We start from the raw sequence: 13,739 nt of genomic DNA on the forward strand, positions 1-13,739 counted from the left end.
GAAAAATCGTGACCAGAGCTAGTGAAAAGGGTGACCATAGGTCTATGGTCACAAATTTTTCACCGCGGCCATAGACTTATGATTACGATTTTTTTTATCTATAGTCACAGTTTCTATGGTCACGGTTGTAGTGATCAAATTCTAGCACTTTAGGCCACTTTTTTTATCCTAGTCATAGGTTACTCTATGGTCACGCGTAAAAACTGTGACCATAGCCTACTCTATGGTCACCCTTTTGTGAAACTGTTACCATAACCTTATTTATGATCACAGTTTTTACTGTGCACATAGCTTACTCTATGGTCACCCTTTTATAAAACCGTGACCATAGTCTTATAGCTTTTCTATGATCACCCTACTTTAAAATCGTGATCATAACCTACTCTATTTTATGAAATTTATTTTTTTAAAGAATAATCACATCTTAAAATTATGATAATCACAAAACAAGACTAAAAATGAGAAATTCAAGAAATCTAAATTATAAATTTACATTATAAACTAGATATATTTTTATTCCAAATAACACAAATCAAAATAAAGTATAATTTATCCATTACATGTAATACCGGATAAAGTTTCTTGAAAAAAATACAAAACACATCAAAATATTATATTTAAATAACTAAAGTCTATATGAAACCCATCCCATTTCATATTTCTATGGAAAATATTTTCTTCACATCATGTCGTCCTGCTAAAAAGAGAAAAACACATGTTAGAACAAAGCACAAACATTTTTTATGACGCAGTACAGTTGAGTAATGAATATGCAACACAGGTTTAATAAGTCAATGAACATTAAAGTTCAAACACTAAACAGCAAGGAGAATTTGCTAGGGTTTTGAGCCATATAAAAAGAAAACCTTAGCCAAAACCTATGCATACATATAATAGAAATTGTTCACTTGTTCAGAGACTAGATAGAGAATTATTCTTCTGTGTGCCTGTACAGTGAGTAAATGAATACAAATTTATGCAAGTTTTCACATAAATAAAGCAAGCAATTTCCCATGTACCTTCCCAACATATTCATTAAATAAAGTATTATTGTGTTGAGCTCTTGCTTAAAAAAAAGCCAATGTGAAAATCAGAGAAGAATTATAAGTAATCAAAACTGCAAACCACAATCCTATATGCATTGCATCGAGTTCAGTCTATTACATAAACAAATTCAATACTTTCTAACAGGTAGATTGCATTGGATATGTGATGTTATCTCAGGATACAATCAAGAAAATTATGGCTTGAAGATTTTGTTGAAATGCCATCAAGTTCAATAACCTCAAATACAATGTTGAGATTTAATCACTACACAACTACTACCTACTTGTTGAGATTTAAATCCAAGCTACAATATATTATATATAGCTCCCTACTTATGCAAAAAACAATGTGAAAAGAAGATATCATCATAGGGATCATGCTACATCATTTAGTTGAAAAAAACATATTTACATTTTTCACATTAATTAGTTTTATATGTATTGAGAGCGTAAAGTTCTATATTATTATTTGTCAATAATTCTCAGTATACCCATCTATTTTCAGCAAAGATTTTATTCTTGAGCTTTTAAGGAAATATAAACAATAAAGGAAGTCCAACTATAAAGTTAACACAAATATCACATGCTTGATAAATAAAACTATGTTCTGACTGTTAGTTTAATGTCAACAGGTAGAAAATAACACCTTTCTTGTGAGCTCTCCGCTGAAATGAATATTCATTGTTCATGGAATATGGCCCTTTGGAACATATTCAGCTAATTCTTGAATTTTTTGCCTCCAGTTGAACCATATCTCCAGATAGTTAGTTAAAGTAAACAAGTAATTATACAGAAAAATACGAAGTCCTCACATTTTTATTAAGACAAAATAGAGTACAGACCTCTTGAAATTTTAAAAACTTTGAAGCTCTAAGTTGAAGGATAATAAGGTTTCCCTTATTATTTATTTTACAGCGAGTGGATGGACACTTAAACAAAGACATGAAGACTCGAGCTGTTACTTCCTGTTTGTGGATGGGAAGGAAAAAACCATGTCAAGATTTAGTAGATTCTAGCAAATAAAATCATAATGACAAAAAAATTGGGAATAGAGCAGTTTGTGCAGCGATTTCCCAAATTACTTAGTAAATTTCAAAATCACAATCTTCACATGTGTATACAGCAACCTTCATTGAAGGTTTAACATCTGAGTAGCGTGTCACTATACCAGATATCCTTAGAATCTGACCAATATATGAAGCCTTCACCTCCTTAATTGTATATGGTTTTCCCTTTCAAGATGCTTTATAAACTTCTCTGCAATGCCCACAAAAATTGCAACAACAAGTTAAATTGCAGCATTCATATTGAACGAAGCCAATAGATATTTAAAGGGGAAGAGGAGAAGCAATACTCACTAGTAGCGCTTGATTTCAGGAGGCATTTTCTGTTGTGGATCTGAACCTTCTTAGGATTTAGTGGAGACAAGGCATCAATGACCATTAGAGACTTGGAGGAGTGAAGTGGAGAACGAAATCACAATTGATTGTTCTTCTCTTCTAATAATACTAAATTACTATTCAGAACAAGTAAAAAAACAAGTAACAAATTAGAAAAATTACTAAATAGAACAATAATCAACACCTATAATATTCAGAAGTTCTGATAACAAAAAAACACCCCTAATCAGAAGTTCAACTAATCAAAATCAACACTCACACCCCCTAACCATGGAACCTCACAGGAAAATCCGAGCATGACAACATGAATGGACTCTTGTGAAAGCTTAACAACATTCCTTCTGAAAGCACAGTAAAGAACATAATAACAAATAAGCAAATGCACAAAACATTGTGTGGACACATCAAATGACTTCTATAATAATTAAAATAAAAAATGCGATAAAAGAAATACTTTGTATAAGTATACTAAGATCTTTTGGCCAAATTAATCCTAGAAATAAATGCATTAGAATTAGAATATGGAGAAATTTTTAATCAAATACCTCTTAATATCTCAAAAGAACAAATACCTAAATACCATTCAAGAATATGGAACCAGGTCGGAAAGAATTCTGCAACAGTTAAAAAGAAATACTAGCCATAGAGGTGTACATAAAATAACTAAATTGTGGTTAACCAATTAAAAAAATATAATTATATTTTAGTTAACCAATTTAATAAAACAATTTTAAAAATTATATCCATATTATTAAAAAGTGGTTAACCAAAACCAAATTTTATGCCACTCTTGTGTTCAAATTGGTTAACCAATTTTTTTTGTAAAAACCAATTTTTAACCAATTAAAATCGATTGTTAAAAATTTTTTTTTAATTTTTGTTTGAAAAATTCAATTTTTCTATGTAAAAACCAATTTTTTTTTAATTGGTTATTTTTTAAAATTGGTTTTTATTTTTATAACCTGTTAAAAACCGATTTTCAAATTTTCTAACCGGTTAATAACCAATTTCATAATATAAAACTAATTTAATTAATTAATTTAATTATATTTTTGGCTAACCCAAATAGATTAACCAAGCCATGTACAGCTCTAACTAGCCATAGTATTATGTGTCACCAAATTTCATAAAAATTTGTTTAATAAGATATTTATAATAAGAACATATTGTAAAACAGCTCCTAACATTTTAAAAAATAATGTTAAAAAATTTGCTATATTTTATCAGCTGAGTTATTATACAATTCTCTTTATTTTTATCATGAAATTTAATAAAATTAAATCCTTGAAAATCAAAAGGATATTAATAATCACTAAAAAAGCTAGTCTTATCGAAGAAATTAATAGAATAACTTATAAAATAGGAAAAATAAACAAGAAATTAATTAATATTAAAAAAACTGTAAGCTTTTTACAACGATTACCAAAAATTATTAAAAAAATGTGTATACACACGGACATTAGAGTTAGAGGTCATGGGAACATAAACAGTCTTTGCAAGAATGGGGGCAAGAATTTTTATAAACATCAATGCACATGCACAACTTCATACCATGACTATTATCAGGGTCCAGACAACCACAATTTTTGCAAGAAGGATTGCAGGAAACACTCATATCAAAACACTTGCAAGGTAACGCATTTCTTGATGGAGAGTAATAACTTGCGGCATGATTATTGAACATTTGTGTTGTGGCAATCAAGTTTGGATCAAGATGCTGCCGGTGGCGACCAGCTTCAATAGTTGCTGAAAATCCAATCACGAGAAAAAAGAAAAAAACTACCTTCACCATCAACATCTTGCTTCTTCTTCTGTTATCGCCTAACAACATGATCGTTTTTCATCTTATTTATAACGTTTTATTGTATATTTTTGGACACATGAAGAGTCAAAAGATGACATAACTTTCTATTCATTACTCAAATTATTCAAGGGTCAAATTTGAAAAAAAAATAAAATAAAGATAAACCAACCGTTTCTTATTAATAATTTTAATGAAATAATAAAATTGAAAAAATTCAAAAATTTTAGAAAAAATATTAAAACAATATATTGTAGGAGTATTAAAATTAAAATCTTAACCAATATCTATCCTAATATATCTATCCTAATATATTATATCTATACCAATATATAAAGTCAATACCAGAGTTTGGTATCCAATTTTTGTAAACACTATTTGCCCTCAAATAATTTATTTTACAAACTAAATTTATGGACAAAATAGTAATAATATATTTTTTTTAATTAAAAAAGTCATTAACACTACAAGAAAATAGAGTTATTTTAACACTTTATTTTTTAACACCATAATTAAATGTCAAAATTAATATATATTTTTTACAAATATCGCAAATGTCAACTTTTCTATGTTTTCTTGATGAATAATTTGACCGTAGAGAATTACTCCTCAATTTTGATACTCATTTGTTTTTAATTTACTCCACTATTTTTCTTTTTCTTTGGGCTCTGTTAATTTTGACATCACACTGCTCTCAGTTTAGGATTATACTACTCATTCTTTATCTTCAAAATCTCAATTTATTCTTTAGTTTCAAGATCTCATTTCATTCTTTGTTAAAATTTTTTGTTGAAAATATTTTATAGTCAATAAGTGTCAAAATAAATAGTATTTTTGACAATTAATAAGTATCACAGAAAATATGTTCTCAAAATTTTCTAACAAATTATTTTTGACAGCTAATATTTGTCAAAATAAGATTTAAATTTTTTTCACAATCACTTATATGTTAAAAATACTATTTTTGACAAAATTTTTATTAACATATTTTCATAGTTAAAATATCGTTAAAATTTGTTTTTTTTTTGACAAATTTTAATTTTCTTTTACACATTATAACCCTCAAAAATAATCTATATTGTTGTAGTGATCCACGAAAGAGTTAAATAACTACCGCAATAGTGAGAAAATTAAATAACTGCTTCATTTACAAACATCTATGACTGTTGTCTAGCTTTTTTATGCGTTTTGCTATCTATTGGTTCTGACATGCATTTATTAAGAAAGAGAGAATTCAATAAATCAATAATCACGTTGTCACTGACGAACAAATGCAACATCACCTCGCAAGAAGGGCGTGCAAATCATCGCGAGATGACTCGACAAGGGAGTTGATACAACTCCAATGCCAACTCCATTGTTAAACAGAGGTATCTATATTTTACCTTTTGAAAAAATACAGGGATAACACACGATAATGAAACTGGTCCAAATAATAGACGTTATGATAATATAAGTGGTTGGTATTTTATATTCACTGTTTATTTTATTTTTGAGTACTAATTTTTAATTTTTAAAAGAAAATTCAAAAGACAAGCACTCTTTATCTTATTTCATTTTTACATATAAAGTTTTTTTATAACTGTAGATCGAGTACTACTGCTCAATATCTCAAAAAAAGTTTCTTATATGAACAAGCTTCAAACAATATATAAAGGCAATACTATAATTTGATGTCTAACTTTTGAAGAAATCATCTGCTTTCAAAGAATTTATTTTACAAAATAAATTTAATGGATAAAATAGTAACAACAATTTTTTTAAATATTTATTCTTCATCATATAATATATAATATTTATTCAAAGAATTTTTCGTAATGAATAAATTTAAAGATAGGTTATTGCACACTATTATATATAAAATGCCTAAGAACAAACAAGATTATGAATTTTGTAACACCCCAATTAGCCTAAGCCTTACCTCGCGTCGTAAAACAAAGGTTAATCAAAGGTTACGATAGTTCAAAGCTTAGACATATAATATATAGAAAGAAATAATATATTCTAGAAGACTGATGAAGAATATGCTTTTATATATATATATATATAGAAAGAATAGTATAATCTAGAAGCCCAATGAAGGATATAGCTCGAGACAGGATTTGAAAAGCGCAAAACGTGCTAACAAAGCTACTAACTTAAAGCTCAAGAAACAGATGTAATATAATAAAGTATGGTAAAATAATATCATAAGAATCTAGCCACAGCTCGCGGAGTTTAAGCCAGCCAGCCATATACAGAACATATATGAAACCAGAAATTTAAAACAGCTTATAAAAGTTTTGTTCTCTCAAATACAAGCCTCTAGTCAAAACAAAATACGAAATTGAGAGACATGTTCAAAATAAATCAAAAGACTCAAAAAGAAGTGCCCGGATCCTTCGCTTCTGTCACCAATCAGACAACTCACCGAAGTGGGTCGCGATCTGTATCTAAAAAATACAACAGAAAATATGGTATGAGAATCGGAGGTTCTCAATATGGTAGCAGTGCCCAGTGATGTAGGATATAAGGCCCCGGGACACCAAAAGAAATCCTAGACTCCATATCCATCACAAGAATTCAAGCTTAAAACAGTCTAAACAAAAAAGCATAATATGTAAAACCTTAACAAAACTTAAAACCTTAGTACATCAAATGGGTAGTCTATTCTTAAAGGATTTTCTACTCTAACCATACACCGCTGTCCCACAGCCTTCACCAACCTATCCTCCATACGAACTCATCGCCATTGCCTACCTAACCTCCTCAAACTAGACAAACATAGATAATACAAGCAAGGAAAACATAGGTAAAATTCAAGTATACATAAAGTAATTCAAGAAGCAAGTAGGCATATTACACAGGTAGGCAAACTCAAGTAGTCAAAGCAAGCAAACAGGTATAAGATGCATATGATGAATGTCTGTCCTATTAGCTGTGATATCATATGTCAGTTATTGTGCCAAACCCGACAGTAAATCCGATCGACAACTTCCGGATTAGTCTATCTATTGCGCATAAGGAGGAAAATTCCGAGGGAGAGTACCCTACCACCTTCTCCTTTCAGAGATAAATATTCCGAGGGAGCGTGCCCCACCACCTTCCTCTGGTTGTCGCATGATTCCGTGGGTTAGTGCCGTACCACCTTGCAATCAGAGAGAAACCCATGCTCAGGAGGAAAATTCCGAGGGAGAGTGCCCTACCACCTTCTCCTTTCAGAGGGAAATATTCCGAGGGAGCGTGCCCCACCACCTTCTTCTGGAGCCATTAAAAATGAGTGGGAAGCTCTTCATGAAGCCTCACATCCGCATAGGCGGGATACTGCCACAGCCCCCACGACGGATAGTAACACATATCATAATTACGTAATCAAACTCAGAGGCCACTCCTCATAGCACACTTTCACTCATTCGCATTCCATCAATCGTAATCATTCATTTCTAAACTTTCCAACTCATCACAACCATTATCCATCCACGACTTTCTATTCTAAACTCACTAATTCGTCAGAATCTCGGATTCATACATCTTCCCCCTTCACACACTACCAAACCCTTCCTCAATACACCAAAAACCTAAGCCTCCGTCCTCTAACCCTTTCAAATAATTCCAACTCAACTCTCCTAGGATCATCCCCATATTTATTACCCAAAATAAGCCCCAAAAGCCTTAAAATGGTGTTATAGAAGCTTACAACCTTGTTGGAAAGGTGAAATAGTTGAAAACGAATTTTAAATTATGAAACAGGTCGTGTGCGTGCGCACACAGGAAGATTTTGAAAGTGTGCGTACGCACAGGTACTAAAATTTATAGAGTCTGTTCACTCGCACAAGCTGTGCGAGCGCCCCTAACAGACGTCCCCTCCTGAATTGTGCGTGCGCACAGGACTGTGCGTCCGCACAGGTCGTAATACTTCATTGATGTGCGCGCGCACAACCTGTGCTAGCGCTGCTACCAGAGCCCTTTCCCCTGCCTGTGCGTATGCACAGTTTTGTGCGGTCACACAGGATAAAATTTTCACAGTGTTGTGTGTGCGCACAAGGCTGTGCGTCCGCACATATCAGAAAATCCTAAAATTCTGCAACTCTGCAGAATTTCAGATTTTTAACACCAACTTTGAATAATCATAACTTCCTCTACAAAATTCTAAATTTCACAAACTTTATATGGATTTAAAAGGTTTTCAAAGATCTTTAATTCTAGACAAGTTTCATCAGATTTTGAAAACCGAGGCAAAAGTTATGATCAGACAAAGTTCATCAAAAACCAACTTTTACCCAAAAACACAATTTCCTCAATTCTTTGAAAAACATAACCAAAACCTAACCAAACCATTCCAAACTCCAATTCTCATAAAAATCAACACTCTTTGACACATCACACCAAACTTACCATATTTTCCCTTCATCTTTCCTCATTCACAACAGCATATCAATACATTACATATATCAAATCTCATTAACAATTTTCCAACTACATTTCCAATCAATCAACATCAATTTCACATTTATCAACAGAATTCACTCCTCAACTCCACAAGTCATTTATCCTGATCATAACACTATCATTTATCAATATCTAACTCAAAAATGTCATTCCATCATTCATCATCAAAACAATAACATCCAACAACTCATTAACCATTCAAATCCAATTCTATCCTATGGGTCACTAGCCTAAGTGTCCATGAATATTATATACTACATAGAGGAAACCGAAATCATACCTTGGCCGATTCCCAATATGCCTTTAACCCGCAAATGAGCACAAGCAAGCTCTCAACTCCAAACCAAGCTTTCAATTCCACTTCAACAAGCACCGATAAGCTCCAAAAGCTCCCAATTACACAATAATCAAACTATACACATATAAATCACCACAAATCAAACTAGGGCTTAACATAAATCAAATTTCACAAGGGTTTAGTATCTCTTACCTCTCCCAACAGATTTGATAGCCAAAATCCAAGGCTAACCAAGGATTAGAGCAAACCTAAACATCCAAAATCACAAAATCTCACTTAACCCAAAACCCTAGATTTTCAAAACTTTGAAGGGAGGAACAGAAAAGATTTCGTGGTTACCTCACTACTTTCTTGTATGGGTTTTGTAGAGCTCTTCACAAGGAACGCGTAGCCACAAATGGTGCGGCGATCGGAGCTCCGTAGCTCAAGATATGAGCTTGGGAAGAAGAAGATGAATAGTGCCCATGGGGGTTTCTTCTCTTTCTCCCCTTTCAGCTGGTGTGGGTGTGTGTTTGTGATTGTGTTGTGCTGAGTTGGTTCATTAATAAACCCTTTTATATGTTGGATTTGGGCCCAACTTGGACCCGGTCCAACCCATTAGTGTTTTTACACCGTTTGGCTCAGCTTTAGGCCAAACCTTTAATACTAACGCCTGATTTTCCATTTCTAATGTATTTCTAAGAGGTTTGACCATTCTCCCTTTTTCTTGCGCAGTACCGGGTAGACTTGAACCAGTTCAACTGGTTCGACTGCAGGTTCGCAGTTTTTTATGGTTTTTCGCAGTAAGCACATTTTCTAACTCGGAAGGACCTACTGAGTTCAAAAATCATATTTAAATCCCCAAATTTTCATCCCAACTTTTTAGAATTTAATTTGGCATTTAAATGATTTTATTCGTAAAAACGTCGATTCTTACAAATTTCATAATAAATAATTAAAATAAATATATAACAAATAAAAATTTTTAAATAGATCATTTATTTCTTTGCCTATAAATATATTCTATATTTATTAAAATCTATCAATATTTTTTTTCTTACATCGTTTGATATGATACGTATTATTAAAGTCTATATTTATTAAAGTCAATTAATACTTTATTTACATATTAATACGTATTAATCTAAAATGACTTTAAAGGACTCAGCACATGAGAATGGTTGGTATGAACGAAGCAAGAGTAGTTGTTGAAAACAATGGGAGTGGCAAAAATTAATGCAAAAATAATAAAATATTAGACAACGGTTTATAATGGACTTTGGATGCGTAAAGAGCAAGTAATAGATACCATGAGACATATATAAAAGGTTTAAACACAAGAGTTGTATGAAACTATGAGCATGTAGGTGCACTAGATGACATGAAATCAACGTGCAAACAAATACAACATGAAGCGAAACAGTACAAAATTATTCAGCAGGGGAAGAAGTTTTAATGTGTAGCATACATAATCATAGATACTACTATTATTATGTCTCATGTAGTATATTATTGGTGTAAATAGGTTCTATGTGTTACTTTGGAGTGATATTATTGAGTTGTATAATTATATTTGGTATTTTGTTAATAATGAATGTTACCTTTTTTTTATGATATTACTAAAGATAATAGTTTAATTAATCATAAGATATTTGTATTTGCTTCTTTTCATGATTCGAATTGTATGAACAATCTAAAAAACAGTAAGGCGTAGTAGTTGGTTAAAAAAAATTTGACAATAAAAAATATGAATAGGTTATCCTTATCAAAGTGTAAGAAGGGCTCAAAAAATGTGACACATATATGCTATTATGTATTTTTTTTCACTTTTTAATTTCTTCTATCTTATTTTAATCCTACTTAACATAATTCGAAACTAATTTTGCATTACTTATTTCACTAACAATACAAAAACGTTCACGCATAACTATTTGCAAAAAATTATTAGTTTTATCTTCTATAATATCATTTGTCTCGCATATGATATTGGTTATTTGATTGGCATATGAATAATGCAGTCTACACTTATCAATAATTTGTTAACACATTAATAGATTAATTTTCTAAACTATTAATTATGTTGAATATTGTACATGACATCTAAATATATATAAAAAAAATTTTATACTTAAATTAAATAAATAAAATATATTTTAAAAAAATTAATTAATTTAATATTGTTCGCTTAACATATGATAGAGCAAAAAGTCTCACGCATATTTTATTAACTTCTTTTTTTTTAATCTGTTTTATATTTGGATAACATTATTTTTTTCTGATTATTAGATTAATATATAACATTAAAGATGTGCCAAGATAAAAACATTTGTTGAATTGATTTTTTAACTAATTTGACAACCCAATAAAATAAAATCATTTTATTTTATTAGTTTTTTTAATTTATTTTATTATATTTTTCTTTTACTTTAAAAATTTTAGGGTCTAAAGATCTCAGTTTAAATAATTTCAATCATTTAATAAAAACGTGGATAAAAAAAGGTTTGAATTTGAGTAATTTATTAAATGTAACTAAAATAAACATATTAAAATACAATAAACAGAACAATTAATTCAACATTTATTAATCGTACCCTTTTTATATTTATTAATCACCATCAATTATCTTTCATTCTTCCTAAATGAATTAGTGAACCAAAATCAAGGCAATATGGGAAGGAGAAGTGACCGAGTGAGGGAGAGAAATTGTGACTTTTTTTGATCTTTTGTCTTCGATTTTTTGAAATTTAACTCTAATTAAAAATCTAATCTGATAAAAGTATTCATATTTTTTTTTACGTGTTGGTATCATTTTTATTCGACGGAAGTTGACAATAATGTAGTTTCCGTTCCTCTTGAATTCAGTTAATAGGAATTCTAGAAGGTACAGACGATTTCTGATATTTTCTTCTTCAACAATTCGGTCAGAAAGCTTTTCTAGAGCTTCTGTTGTTTTGATTTTGTACTGAGATAGACTTTGATAACTTTATAATAATTAAATGTGAATTTGATAAGTGAATGTTGATTTGGTTGATTATTCTTTGAGTTTGAATGAGTTTATGTTGAATATTTATTGTTGCTTGTGATTTGTTGGTTCGACTATGAGAAACAGCTCAACTGTGGTTGCTTTAATTATTTTGGGACTGTTGTGATGTGGTATTTTGGGTAAATTGATGAGATTTAGTGGTTGAAAGATTAAATTAAAAACTGAGAAAAATCGGTAACCGAAAAACTCGAAAATAGATTAAAATACAAGTAATATTTTGAAAGGAAAGGGCTAAGGGTTTTGGTTTTGGTATAAGAGAAAGATTAGTATTTATACTTTATTTTTGAAGGGTAACATTGTATTTGTATATAAAAATCGAGCTACAATTTGTAATTGTATAAGTTTTAGGGTATTTTAGGTAATAAATAAAGTATGGGGATAAAAATGGATATTTATAAAAGATGCAACGTTATTTTAGTAATTATACTATATGTAAGAGTATTTTAATAAATTATAAAATATGTTGGGGTAAAAATATAAATATTTTAGAAAGTTCAAAGATTCAAAATAATTTATAAAAGTTTAATAATAAAGCTTAATTTATAAGTTTTGAGTAATAAAAAAATTATTATTATTATTATTAATTTATTAAGATTATTATCAATGTATTTTTGAAATATATTATATATTAGTAATTTGTACTATAACAAAATAGAAGAGTTAAACATTAACCTACTTAAAAGTTGTAGAAAGACGAATCTAAGTTGAGAACCTTATGATTCACTCTTCATAAAACATCTAGGGAGAGATGAGAAAAGTGTGTGAAGACGATTTATGGTATTAAAACAAGAAGAAAAAAAAATATTAAAATAATCCAAAGAATCTCTGCCACAGGAGAGCAGAGAGTAGGAATAAAAGAACGTATTAACGAAAAGAATCCTTGCCACATGAGAGCAGAACATAGAAAAGGAAAGAAAAACAGAATGTGAAAAAAGGAGATAAACAGAGATATTATTTGGTAATGAGAATGAGCTGAGATGATTGCTTATCTGCTGAAAGCGAGCAAAGATATGGTGGTGAGTGTAACACCCTACCACACAGAACCTTATGTTTAAGTTATAAGATAGAGGTGGTGAGGTATTATGACCTCTAAAAGTAAAATTTATATATATAATATAGTGAAAAAGATTTATAACTAGGAACCTTTTGAAGGAAAGGATAAAACAAAATTGTTAAATCGAAAAGCACAACACTCACAAAGCGATAAAATACACGACGTAGCGTATAAGAAATATACTAACACGAATAGATATAAAAGAGTGCCAAAATCTAAATAACAAAGCTCAAGACTTAGTTCGCGAAAATAATCAGCCAGAACACATAAGTATTCATATATATATATATATATGAAAATCCAAAAGACACTCAACATACAAAGTTATAGGACCTGTGTCTCCAAAATAACTTTTAAAAAAAAAATAATATAGTAAATATATTTATATATTTCTCATGCGACTGTAGTTTACCCTCTAGATTCCAGAAAATACCAAAAAAAATTTTGATCATTTAGTGGGAGAACTCCTTTTACTAGAGTGAAATGGGAGAACTCCATTTACTTATTTGTGAACAATATAAGAAAAAATTCATTCATAGGCAGGTAAACTTAATAAGGATACTTTTTAAAAATTAAGTCAAAAGCAAAAATATTCAATGTGAAATTTTAAAATGCAAATGTTACAAACGGGAAGAAAATGATGACGGTCATCTGATCACTTGCACCCAAAGGGGAAAAATAATGTCATGA

The 13,739-nt window shown here is 30.2% G+C and overlaps 1 long non-coding RNA gene across 4 annotated transcripts; it reads right to left on the reverse strand.

Moving 5' to 3' along the window:
- LOC110267054 lies at positions 527-3,108 on the reverse strand. 4 transcript variants are annotated; one of them, XR_002354367.1, is made up of 4 exons: positions 2,706-2,963; positions 2,405-2,562; positions 1,693-2,303; positions 527-697 (listed from the first exon to the last, which is right to left on the reverse strand). It is a non-coding gene; the product is annotated as an uncharacterized LOC110267054 (long non-coding RNA). The 4 variants fall into 4 exon arrangements; XR_002354365.1 differs by having other exon boundaries at positions 528-694; XR_002354368.1 differs by lacking the exon at positions 527-697 and adding an exon at positions 2,992-3,108 and having other exon boundaries at positions 1,845-2,303; positions 2,706-2,787.

Source organism: Arachis ipaensis, chromosome B09, assembly GCF_000816755.2.
Source record: "Arachis ipaensis cultivar K30076 chromosome B09, Araip1.1, whole genome shotgun sequence".
Classification (NCBI taxonomy): Eukaryota; Viridiplantae; Streptophyta; class Magnoliopsida; order Fabales; family Fabaceae; genus Arachis; species Arachis ipaensis.